The sequence below is a fragment of the Sapajus apella genome, unplaced genomic scaffold (assembly GCF_009761245.1).
Source record: "Sapajus apella isolate SASKATOON/1434 unplaced genomic scaffold, GSC_monkey_1.0 scaffold13, whole genome shotgun sequence".
In the NCBI taxonomy this organism is placed as follows: Eukaryota; Metazoa; Chordata; class Mammalia; order Primates; family Cebidae; genus Sapajus; species Sapajus apella.
The window spans coordinates 26,778,425-26,792,162 of record NW_022436953.1 but is presented as its reverse complement, the minus strand read 5'-3'; positions in this window follow the sequence as shown (position 1 = coordinate 26,792,162).

Below are 13,738 nucleotides of genomic sequence, written 5' to 3'. Positions count from 1 at the left end.
GATACTCCACCTGTGAAATTATGTGGGTAGACCAGGTGATCTCACTGGTCAATTTAGGACCCTTGAAGATGCCACACAAGGAACTTGGATAAGGGGAAAGGGGACAGGAAAAGGAGACAGATACAGGCATCTTAGGGCCTTCCTTCCCCCATATAGCTGAAATTAAATCCCTTCCACCGCAGTGGCAGCTGAAGCCCATGCACCACTTTTGCTTTGGAGGTCTGTGTGGGTAGATGTGTGGGGGAGGATTCACTCTTCTCTGGCCGCGCTGCTGGGAACAGTTACTGGGCTCAGCTTTTGGCCTTCATTCCATGTAAGGGGCCTATGCGTTTCAGGATCCACTCTGTACATGCATTCAGGGAGTGAGCCTACCTAGAAGTCTGCTGGGGACAAGGGTAGTGCATATGTGCATGTGCCTATAAATGGGAAGGAGCAGTTATCCCAGAATCTACTCAGTGCACAGTACCTGAGGATGGCTTGCTTTGAAGATCTAGTTTCAGAACTCAGGAGACAAGCAGCCAGAGGCCAACTGGGTGCTTCATAACCAGTATATATAATTTTTGTTTTTTCTTTGTTTTAGAGGCAGAGTCTCACTCTGTGGCCCAGGCTGGAGTGATTAGTAACCTCACAGTGATATTTTCTTTTGGAAATTGGTGTAGGTACGCAGGGAAACCAAGGCACAATACATCTCTTTCACTAAGTGACTCAACTCCTAGGGGCTTAGCAAGATTTGGAAAGCAAAAAAGGTCATTTCTTTGTTTTGCCTGACTATTCAGGGCATTTTATGGAAACTGAACTATTTACTCATGGCAGAGAGGTTAGAGGGAGTTTGTTACAGAAGGGATTGCCAAGCTCATCCGGTGCCTCTCTCTGACTGCAGCCTGACTATGCATTCTCAAATACCACTTGCCAACCTCAGAAGCTTACCCTTCCAACCAGATGTTGTGATATTGACACTTGGAGTTTCCACCAGGAGGTGTGGCCTGGCCCAGCCAGATGGGAACAAAAGCCTTGGTTTTGCGCCCCCCTCCCCACCTCCCCTTTCTTTCTGCTCCTGGCAGCCCTGCCTCTCCTGTTGGTGATGCAGTCCACTAGTCAGATCCCCTGAGTCATTTTCTTCTGGCTCTTCATGGTTCTGAGAGTAGAAGCATATTTTCCCTCTCTACAGATTCAAACTTTTTCTTTATTATAAGAAGTTTTTTGTTTTTTTTTTTTTTAGCAAGGTGGGATTTAAATAGTGAAAAGTAAAAGTATACTATTTGATGAGATTTGATAAATACATCTTCCAAGTAACTCACATACCTGTTAAGATACATAATGTTTCCATCACCCCAGAAAACCCTCTCATGCCTCTTTCCAGGCAGTCCATGTCTCACCTTCCCCAGTTAACCACAGAGTTCTGCTTTCTATCATTGTAGATTAATTTTGCAAGTTCTAGAACCTCATTTGAATGGAACCATACAGTATGTCCTCTTTTACATTAAGTTTCTTTGACTCAGCATAATATCTTTTAGGTTTGTCCATGCTGTTGTTATTTTAGTAGTTCATTCTTTTCTCTATTTATACAACAGAGTTGAGCAGAAGTCTGTTGTATAAATATACCACAGGTTTGTTTGTTTGTTTTTTGCTATTTTCCTGTTGATGAACATCTGTGTTATATCCAATTTGGGGACATTTGAACAAAGCTTTTTTGGACATTCTTCCACTACTTTTTTTTCTTTCTGGAGATGGAGTCTCACTCTGTTGCCAGGCTGGACTGCATTGGCACAATCTTGGCTCACTGCAGCCTCCACCGTCTGGGTGCAAGCAGTCCTCCTGCCTCAGCCTCCCAAGTAGCTGGGACTACAGCACCTGCCACCATGCCTGGCTAATTTTTGTAATTTTAGTAGAGATGGGGTTTCACTATATTGGTCAGGCTGGTCTTGAACTCCTGACCTTGTGGTCTGCCCACCTCAGCCTCCCAAAGTGCTGGGAATACAGGCATGAGCCACCATGCCTGATCCTCTTCCACTGCTTTTTAAACATACATGTGTTTTAGGTTTTTTTCCAGTAAATACCTACATATATATTTAATTTTATAAGAAAATGTCAGTTTTCCAAAATGTCTGTATAATTTTACAATGCAACAAGCATTAAAGTAGGTTATCTTTCACGTATGAGTTTTAAAATATATTTTGATTATAAGTCATTTATTAGTTATAGGTGTTCTAAATACTCGCCTAATCTGTGACTTACATATTGCTTTTCTTAATGGTGTCTTTTGATGAGCAGAACCTTTTAATATTTGTGAAGTCCAGTCTATATTTTTATGATTCTTGGTTCTGCTAAGAAAATTCTTCTTATCCCAAATTGGCAAATATACATTTTCTACTAAAAGTTTTATAGTTTTAACTTTCATATTTAGGCAAACGATTCATTCAAATTGATTTTTGTGTATGATGGTGAGGTAAGGTTAAGGTCTTTTTTTTCAATTTGATAGCTAGTTTTTCAAGTAACTTTTGTTGAACAGATTTTTTTCCTACATTAAATAACTTTGGGGGCTTTGTAAAAATCACTGACTGTATAAGAGAGATTCTATTTTGCACTCTTTACTGTGTTCTCTTTTTATATCTTGACATCAATCTATCCTGTTTTGATTACATTTTCTTTATAGTAACTCTTAAAATAAACACCTTACAATAAATATCAACATCACATCCCTTAGTGGGATCTCCAAGTGCCAAAATAAGACTACAGTAGTTATTCGATTTTATTCTTCTCTTTCAAAATTGTTTTCATCAGTCTAGGTTCTCTAACTTTTCATATAAATTTTATAATTGGCTTGCAAATTTAAAAAACATGCTGGAATTTTGACTGGATGGCACTGAATTCATAGCTACATTTGGGAAAATGTGTCATCTTAATAGTATTGAATTTTTCATTCTATGTACATGGTACATCTTTCCATTTATTTAGAGCTCCTTTAATTTTTCTCAGCATTATTTATCATTTTAAGTCTTACACTTCTCCCTTTTGTCTCTAAATATATTTTTTATGTTATCCTATGCGCCATTATTTCGTAAATTTTATTCTCTATTATTCACTCCCTTTCCTTTCCTTCCCTTCCCTTGCCTCTCCTCACCTCTCCCCTTCCCTCCCCTCTCCTCCCATCCCCTCTCCCCTCCCTTCCCCTTTCCCCTTCCTCTCCCCTGTCCCCTCCTCCCCTTTCTTCCCACCTCGGGAGGTCTCAAACTCCTGAACCAAAGTGATCCTCCCACCTTGGCCTCCCAAGATTATAGGCAAGAGATTATAGTACTGAGATTATAGGCAAGAGCCACCATGCTCAGCACCATGGGCTTCTTATTCTTATTCTCCCCTCTTCCCTCCCCTCCCCTCCCCTCCCCTCCCCTCCTCTCCTCTCCCCTCCTCTCCTTTCCTTTCCTTTCTGACAGAGTCTGGCTCTGTTGCCCAGGATATGATGAACTGATGTAATCCTTGCTTACTGCTACCTCCACCTCCCATGCTCAAGCAATTCTCCCACTTCAGCTGGAACTATGGGTGCATGCCCTCTGGCTAATTTTTGTTTGTTTGTCTTTTTTGTAGAGGCAGGGTTCCACCATGTTGCCCAGGCTGGTCTCAAGCTCCTGAACTAAAGTGCCAAGCAGCATCCAGAAACCAAAAGAATGGCTCAGGACTGAGGCCTACTATTCAAAGAGGAAGCAGGTGGCCCACACCTTCCAGGGACTCCTGCATTGCACTCAGGATTTTCCAAATACTGGTCTTCTAGTCTTGTAACCCTTAATAACATAAAACATTTGTAAGTATTACTAAGAGAACTGCAAGTATTGTTTCCACCCCAACTGCCTAGCAAAAGAAGACAGTTTTGTATTATTATACTCATTTCACAGATGAGAAAACTAGTAGAGTTTAAGTGATACAGATAGCAAGGGGCAGAGATGGGGTTTAATGCTCCATCTACTCTTCCCACTCCACCATCTGAGAAAATGTGATCTAAAGCACCAGAAACATATGAAAATATAGGTTTACCACCCAGATTTGGGAAGGGAGATGGGGTATGTGGGCTCAAGAGAGTAGGGTTCTTGCCAAAGCCCTTCTGTACCCTAAGTTCAGACTCATCTTTGCCAGCAATGAATCTTCTGTCCAAGTCAGCAGGAAGCCTCAAAGGAAGATTTCTCATTTGTCAATAAAACCTTTTTGTTGCTTTTTAGCAGAACCCTTTTGTTGTAGTTTTATGTAGCAAGGTCCTTCTGGTTGCTGTGGGTAACTCCTTGTCTTTCCTTGCATGCATGGGCTCTTTAATTTCATGCCCAACTTGCTGGGGAGGCATGAGTCAGGATTTCGACCATGACTTCAAGGCTCCCCAGCCATCTCCCCTCTTGATCATTATCACTAAGTCCCCAGTAAGGTAAGCCCATGTCATTAGAGTCACATTCATGGAAGGCTACTAGGAACCTGAGAGTAATCTATTGCAGCTGCCAAATTTTACAGAATGGAAATCAAAAGCCCCAGGTTGAGGGTGAAGGTGCTGGTGAAGGTCACACGCACAGGGACTTAGAACCCAGACCCCCACCTCCGGTTCCCTAGCCCATATTCTATCCTTCCTTACTTCCACTTTATATAATAGAGAGACAGCACACCAAGGCAATCCATATTTTCCCCAACCCCATGAGCCCTGAAAGATCTGGGATAAGAGCTGTATTTTGGCCAGGAATGGTGTCTAATGCCTGTAATCCCAGCACTTTGGGAAGCCCAGGTGGGAAGATCCCTTGAGCCCAGGAGTTCAAGACCAGGCTGGGCAACATAGTGAGACCCCATCTCTATTTTTAAAAAGTATAAAAATAAACACCAGAGCTATATTTTGCATGTAGAGAGTGTAACTTCCCTGCCCTTAAAGAGGAGGTCAATCAGAAGTCCAGCAAGTGGACCCTTGAGGGCTGACACTGTGATTATCGGGAGGAGGGGAGTGAGCCAGGCAGTGCCAGGCTGAGGTAAGGCCTCTCTTCCTTTTGAGCCCCTGTCCTCCTGGGCGGGTCAGCCTCACAGTCTTTTGGCTGCAGTGAGGGACTCTCCAGAATGCCCATATGCCTGCAGGGCAAGCCAGAGGGGTGGTCTCCAGGATGGGACCCTGGGAGGAGCTGCCCCAGCTGCAGCCCAGGCAGATTCACCCGAGACCAATTTCTGGCTTCCTTTGGGCTCCTCATCTTCTGCTCCTTGCAAGATCCCTTCCTCCTCAATACCCAGCAGAGTCCCCAGTTTCCAGCTTTGTTCAGGAAGCTAGGTCCTCTCAGGAGAGCACAGGCAGCTGCCCACTCCTCCATGTCAACACAGCATCAGAAAAGAGGAAAGGGTGGGGTGGCTCCCGGCCACTGAGCCCGCCGTGTGCCAGCAGTATGCGCGGGTTCTCCTGCAATGTCATCATTCTTGTCATGCAGCCCCATGAGGGGCCCATCATGAGCCAATTTTACAGCAGGAGTTTCCGAGAAGTCAAGCAACCAGCGGCAGTTACAACAAGAGAGGGCAGGACTGTTAGAAACAGGGCATGTTAGTTCTAAAGCTCAGGGCCTTTCCCACGCCAAGCAGGCTCTGGGAGGGGCCGCCTCTTTTGTCAATTGAAGGAAGGAATAAGAATGGCCAGTGTGGGGCGTCACTGCTGCTGGCTGCTTCTTCATGCAGCTGCTGGAGGTTTCAATCACTCCATCCAGGTTCTGGCCAGTCATGTCCAGGTGGCCTTGAAGGCAGCTACAGAGCTTCCTGACAATGTGCAGACCTTGAATCCTCGTCACTGGGGGCATAGTCCTACAGCAGGAAGGCAAGGAAAGGTCCAAGAGACTTCAACACCAGGGTCCTGAAATCCTGTACAGCCCTCTGGGCTGGCCCTACGCTGTCACTGCACCTTTAGCTATAGGGACTCAAAAGGGCTCAAAACCCTAACAGCGGCTCACAACTGTGCTTCAGCCAAGACTCAGGGCCCTGGCTCCCCTGGGCTGAGTAAGCCTCGCTGTATAAATCCATGGGGGAATCTGGTGCTTTCTCCAGTGGAAGAAATGGACCTTTAACAGGAAGCCTGTGCCGGCTGGGGTGGGACTCCTCAGGGTCTGAAGCTTTCAGGACCCACCCAGGAGAAGGGAGAGAAACCTGAGGAAGACTTGCCCCACCAGAGTGTTTGTTATCATCCAAGATCTCCCAGTTAGTGTCTCATCAAATATTTGGGACAGCAGCTCTGCATCCAGAAGCTATTAATAATTCGAAGTCATCACAAAGCTCTGTCTCATGTGTTCAGCATCCCACGTGCTGTGCATTCCCTCACTCCACATACTACGAAGGTCTGTGGGTCTGGCAGAAAGTACAATGGCCAAGAAGCTCTAGGCCTTGCCCCCCCCGAGGCTGGTGCCTGGCAAATCGTAGGTGCCTGCTTACTAAGGATGTGTTGGCTGACCAAGGAAGGAGGAATGTCTGAGCTATGCTTTGAACTTATACTATGAGGAGGGCATCTTCCATAGAAGGAAGGGTTTGTGCAAAGGCCCAGAGTGAAACACTGGGAGAATCTCTAGTGCTTCAGGCAAAGGGGCCAGACTTCTTACTCCTCAGCCTTGCTTCATACTTGGAGTCAGCAAGAAACAGCCACAAAAAAGGTTTTGAAAGGCCCCAGCAAGGTGACAGACACCACTAACTGCAAACAAACAGAGCCAACAGCCACTTTCTGCCCCTGTTAGAAGGGAGACCATCTGTCAGGACCATGTTCAGCTGCGTGGGCAACCTGTCACGTGGTGGTGCCCTGCAGGCAGAAGCTCCTCTCCAGTCAGAAGGGGGCTCCCACATCTCCCCCAACCAGTCTTTTCCCCTGTGAAAAATGGGTAGACACATCCTGAGGAGCTGCCAAGCAAGCTGGATGTAGAGAACACCTGCCACCCACCAACACCTGAGAAATAAAACCCCGGGTGCCGTAGCACACTGATGTTTTTGAAGATTGTTTGACTATTTCTGAATATTCAGCTGGGAATATTCTTTTTCCCAACCCCCAAGAGACTCATGGTCAGCCTTTATCTCTCTGTAACCTCTCTCTCTCTCTCTCTCTCTCTCTCTCTCTCTCACACACACACACACACACACACACTCTGTTTTCTTCCCTCTAGGAACAAGGGAGCAAACTAAAACCCATTGCGCACGGTGGTGGCATCAGACCACACTGTCCATGATGTCTTTCTTGTTTATAACTCTCTCTACAGTTAGAATTATTTGTTCTATTTTCTTCTTTCCTCAGAAAAACTGTCCTAAAAGGGCAGAGACTACATCCCAAGTTCCAAGTATATAGCCAGTTATCTTAGTAAGGGTATTTGTGTTTGTAATGGACAGAAACTCAATTTTAACTAGTTCAGACAGAAGAGGTTTCTTGGGCTTCATGTACCCTTGAGCCAGGAGCATCTGGACCTGCAGATGCCTGGAAGCAGGTGCTGGGATGCACCCTCTCCGACACCTTCTCTCCCCACCATTCACCCCTCCTTACTCCCTGTCAGCTTTCTTCCCCATGCTGTCTGATAGCCAGAGACTTGTGAATCTCATGTCTTATCAATTTACCTTCAAAGGAGCCCAAACCTCCTTTGTTTGAGCATTAATGTCTGATATTTCAAGCTCCCTAGTTAGGTGGTGACTTGTTACAGCGGCCCTAGGAAATGAATGCACCATGTTACAGAGGAGCAGCTGGCACGGGAAGGTGCAAACACCTTGCCCAAAGCCACAGGACCAGGAAGTGACAGAAGTGGAATATGTCAGGGGGCAGGAATAGGGCCCCAGAGCCTGAAACAGACCAGCCTTGACATTCAGTCCTGCAATCCCAGGCACCCTGCTGAGCAGGTGGCACAATGTCCTTGGTCTCACTCTGTGCTGGGTGGCTTTGCTTCTGGGATGGAGCTATGGTCTGGCTGTTACCTTTATCTCCCTGAGGCTGCTCCCCAGCCTCTACCAAAGTCCTGCTTTCCAGCCGGGGTCTTGCCTCTGGCCAGACCTCCTTCCCCTTTGTCACTCATACGCCTTTCATGGGAGATGGGGGCTCCTGCCAGGCTCTCAGGCATCCATAAGAATTGCTTAGCCTATTGGCAACTGGCATTTATGGCCCTGGCTAAGTTAATCTTCTACATGTCTAAAACTTTCCCAAACCCCAAATCACTCATGGTCAGCCTTTATTCTTTTCTAGCTCCTCATTACAAAACTAATAGGCATTTGTCAACATTTGGAAACACAGAAATGTAATCCCACCTCCTCAGCCCAACGGTGTGAGCATTTCCATGTGTTTCTATTATTTTTTAAAATACTTCTTTTTAACTGTTTTTCTCAGTTGGGACCATGCTGTTAATTGTTCTTTTACTTATGGTATAACAAAACGAGTGCACATGCATCTCGACTTCTGAGGACACACTCTCACCACTGCCTCGTGCAGCATTCAATGGATTCAGCAGTCTACTTGACCATCCTCCAAATGCTGGATGGTGGGAGGAGTTGTAATTTTCAGAATTTTAAATAATGTAATGAGCATCACGTTTTTCACATTGTGGTTTTTTTGTTTGTTTTGGGGGGTTTTTTAGAAGAAAGAATCCCAGAAGTGGAATTGCTGAGCGCAGACAGCTTGAAGAGTCTGGGTGTTCATTGCCAAGTGACCTTCCATGGTGGCGGTGCCTGTGAGTGTGCTCCCCAGTGCCCCCTCACCATCCTGAGGGCAGGGTCTTCCTTTTCTTCTCAGTGCTTGTTCATTTGATGGGTAGAAATTTGGTTCCTCTTTCTGTTTGCATTTCCTTGATTACTGATGAGGCCGAGCGTTTTAAATAGACGAGTCCTTCACATTTCCTCGTTGGCGCATTTTCTAGTTGCCTCTGGCATGAACAGTTCCATTCCTGCCTTGGCTCTTTCTTATTAGTTTCTGGGAACACTTTCCTTGGCTTATGAACCCTTTTCTACCATGCTCACTTACTAATATTGCCCAAATTGTTTGGTTTTTAAATTTTAAATAATCTTTCATTGTTCCAGAAGCTCCACGTGTGCATCATAGAAAATGGAAAAGATACTCAAACAAAAATAAAAAGGAAAATTATCACATTCCTACCACCCAAAAATTTCCACTTTTAACACCTCAGTACACATATCATTCCTTTTTTACTTCACCAAATGAGATCATTCTGCACATAATGTTTTATAATCTGATTTTTTTCAGTAGAGGATCCCACTATGTTGTCTGTTTGGAACATTTTAATGCTATCTAATACCCAGACCATATTCCGATTTTCCTGATTGACCCAACAATGTCTTCTAGGGCTGACTTTCCTAAAGCAGCATGTGATGCAGGACCTTCAGGTCATCTGTTTATGGCTTTAGGTCCCTTTGAGCTCAGCAAAGTCCCAATTAAGTGATACAAACTTGATGAAGAGACCAGGCCAGTGTCTGAAGACAGACCCACTGGCTGGATTTGTCCAGCTGCTTTTCCCTCCCTCCCTCCCTCCCTTCCTTGCCTCCCTCCCTCTCTCTCTTTCCTTTTCTTTCTTTTTGATGGAGTTTCACTTCTGTTGCTCAGGCTGGAGTGCAATGGTGTGATCTCGGCTCACTACAACCTTCGTTTCCTGGGTTCAAGCAATTCTCCTGCCTCAGCCTCCCAAGTAACTGAGATCACAGGTGTGTGCCACCACGCCCCACTAATTTTGTGTTTTTAGTAGAGCCGGGGTTTCACCATGTTGGTCAGGCTGGTCTGGAGCTCCTGATCTCAAGTATTACACCCACCTTGGCCTCCCAAAGCTCTGGGATTATAGGCATGAGCCACTGTGCCCGGCCTTTGTCCAGCTGCTTCCTCATGATGTCATTAACTTATTCCCCTCTCCCCTGAATTTTCTGTAACCATTTTTTTTTTCCCTTTAACCAACATGCATGAGTTCACTGACTTCTCCTTTAATTTTGTCTCTCACTTTGGACTTGTGGGCCTCCTGCTGTGAGCAGTGAAAAGCCTGTCTCTGTGTCTTCTGATTTCTTCCCCTATGGGTTGGATGTTCCCAACTGGCCCTTTCTGGAATTTGGAGGAATCCTTGAATTACTCTAACATGGGAGCCACCTGTAAAGGACAAGGCACTTGCCACCCTGCAACTCACTGCAAATTCCCTGGGAAGATAATGAGCTGGGCTGAAAACGGAGGCCTGAGAGGTATACCAGTCTCTGGCAAAAAAAAAAAAAAAAAAAAAAAAAAAAAAAAAACAAAACTCCTTCAAAGAAAATCTGAAGCATACATTTTACACATTTTTCTAATTTTAGAGATTACTCTGCCTCAGCCACCTGCCTCAAAATAAAAAATATTCCAGTCCCCGAGCATTCAATCTGCTTTAGCTGCACAGACCTTTCCACAAGGCCAGCAGGGGTCTCTTCCCTGGGACTGCGTGTTCCTAGGAACAGTTACTCATGGGGTCTGTTCTGAAGGAGAAACTTGGCATAGAATGCAGCAGAAGAGAAGTGAGAAGGCTGGATAAAAAGAGAGGGAGAGAGAAACACAGGTCACATTTGTGGCTCTGACTACACCCTGAAGAGCCGGGGCCAATGCCTTGCGGGCAGGGCCCAAACCCTGGGGTCAGAGCAGCCATGCTGGGACTCCTGGGCCTGTAGGTACACTGCTCCTCTCTCCAGATTCCAGCTTTCATTGTTCAATTGTAACACAGGAATAATAATAACTACATTGCAGGAATGCATGACCGCAGGAATAACAGAGAAACATGTGCAGAGGGTGCAGAGACATCACACACCTGAGCAGGAGGCCCCGGAATGGTTGTGTCTGTGCTCATGTTCATCGGACCAGCCAGCAGCGGGTGGATGAGCCGGAAGGTGAGTTCTCCCAGGTCTTGTCATGTGGATGTGCTCTTGGGAGCTGGTCCTTTTAGTATGGCGGCTAAAGTGAGATGCTCATCATGTAACCACAATGATGCCGTTTCCTGCCCTGTTCTTGCCCCACCCTGTTGAGTCCCAGGTGCCATCATCACCACCACCACTCTGCCCATCATGAGTATTTCATACTTCGTGGTCCACAAACGCAAGCTGTTCACAAAAAAAGTATGTGACATTCACAACCACTAAGATGCCAGTGTCTGAAGACATCTTCACCTGTGATCCCTCTGGGCATCTCTGATTCCCCTTCTTGGCCTTATTCCTTTCTCTCTTCCTCTTCCATTGAGGGAAACTGGGACCTTATGGCTACACCAGTGGTAGAAATAAAATCAACAGAAGCAACCTAATTCTGTGCATCCAGGACTGTCCTGGGATACAGGAGGTGGTCTTGGATTTAAGTGTCAGCATTCTCAAGTTACCGGTATATCTCCAGGGTCTCAGGGGCACCAAAGATGGAGCAGAGTGTGTCTCTGGCATGCAGACATGTGTTCATTCATTCCCCACATCCACATTAATTATCAGGCTGATAGCACTGGGGATGTGCTGGTAGATGGTGGACACAGCCTTACTCCCAGGGAGCTCACAACCTGGCTTGAGAAGAGCAGGTAAGCAGGGAATCACAGTCTAGGATGGAAAGTCTGTGGTAGGGGGGCGCTAAGGAGGGTTTTCTGGGTAGAGTGAAGAGTCAGTGGGGACCTGAAAGCTGAGTGGGAGTTGGCCCAGGAGGCAGTGGCACAGAAATGATGTCCACAGACAACGCTGTGCAGGGCATGGGATGGGCGCTCTGGGGAAGTGTGTGGCATGGCTGGCTCCTTCCCAGAACTCGGGAGGGGCAGATGGGCCCACAGGCTTCCAGGCGCAGCTGCATGCTGAAGACAGTGGGAACCCCAGGCCATTTTAAACAGAGAAAGGCAGAGGCAGAGCTGCATCTCGGGAGCCTGCTCCAGCTGCATGCGTGGGTGAGCAGGGGAGGAAGGGCCTGTGTGCAGAGTTCCACATGAGGATGAGAATCGCTCCTTCATGGGAATCCCAGAATTCCCTTCTTTGTGCTCCAGAGAACAGAGCATGGATGGGGGATTCTGGACACCCACATGATCCCACATGGGGCAGTAGGTGACCTTTGGCAAATCCCTTCACCTTGTCTTACCTTATTTTCTTTATCTGTAAAATGAGTGTAATGCAGAACTCTACACATATACAAGAAGATGAATGTCTAGGGATGGTCATTGAGACATTATTCAAAATACAAGAGATGGAAACAACTTAAAAGTCCATGATTAAGAACCTGGAAAAAGAGATCAGCCAACAAGAGGGCACTGAAAATCCTTAAAAAATGAGGCAGCTGATTGAGAAGGCTCCTTCAGGCGAACTGTTGAGATCAATTTCAAGATGATATATATTATACGGCAGCATTCATTTTAAAATATGTTCACACGAATATGTATGTACATGCTTGGAAAAGGGCTGGAAGGATGTTCCAGAACCTTCATGGAGAGAGCTGGGGTGAGGAGATGCATGGAAGGGGTCAGGGCCAAAGAGTGACCTTTCACGTCCAACTCTTACTATCCTTTTGCTTCTTTTATGAGATACATTGATGTCACCTCTGTGAAAGCCACTTGATACCCGAGGCTGGGAGGCGGGAGTGGGGGCGGTAGGTGGTGGGCTGTCAGCCCTGAGTCAGGGGTTGCAGGGCTGAGGGAGGATGAGAGCTGAGCGCCACGGTGGCTCCACCCGCCGCTTCCGCCAGGGGGCAGCAGGGGACACAGACGCCTGACTTAGAGCCAGTGAACCTGCGCCAGGTGGTCTAAGTTTCCAAGTCTCCATTGGCTCATCAGCTGCACAGAAATAATGAGCCACACGCCCCCACCTTGGGGGAGGGCCCAAGGAGACAGTGGATATGCAGATACTCAAGTAAGGGATTCCTACTACCATGCTACAGAGTAGAACCAGCACTCCATCGTGAGCGGAAGAACAGGGAGGAAGCCACAGATATATGTGTTGTATGTTTGTGGGGAGGGGAGAGTGGGGAACGGAGTGGCCATTCACTGCTACTCAGCATCTCCTTATTTATTGTCACAGTCATTGTCAGGTGTTGTAAGCTCTGTTTTATGGACGAAAAACAAGGTTCGGTAACTTGCCTGAGGCAAGGTGGAGAATGTGACCCCAGGTGGCAGAGCGGGACCCAAACCCTGCTTGCAGGTTTATGGGTGTCAATGCCTGGACGCCATGATCCTGGGTACTTGCCCACATCAGGGCCTCCACAAGTGGGTATTCAGTCTTCCCATCACCTGGTCTTGCCAGCCCACAGGTGCTGCCTCCCTCTGAGGGCCAGGTCCTGAGCCAGGTGCTGAGGCAGAGAAAATTGACTCACAGGGAGAGGAAACTCTCCCCACTGCCCTTGCCCTCTGTTTGCCAAGTCCCAGTGAAAACTCACCCTTGAGCTTCCCATTGCTCAGTATCTGCAGTTAACTCCACCTTCTGGAAGCAAAACGTAGGCCCTTATATGTGTTTGATACAAAAGAGGTTTTGCTCCCTGGGTCCCTGTTCAAGGAAGACTTGCACTTCGCAAAGAGTGTGTTCACCCTGAAAGTCACGGGGCTAAGAGGAGTCTGTGGATTCGAATGTGACTACACAGTGTGGAAAACTTGCCGGCACCTCCCTATCGTTGACGCTGCTTAGGAAAGGGATTGACATCTCCACCCTGATTTATCCATATTGTTCGCTAGTCGCTCTAGGTTCCATTAATTGAGTCACTTTCTCTTCCTTCCATCCCCAGGAACAAAAGAAGGTGTGGAGACGACTCAGTGGGCGCCAGGCCTTGGCTGCAGGCCAG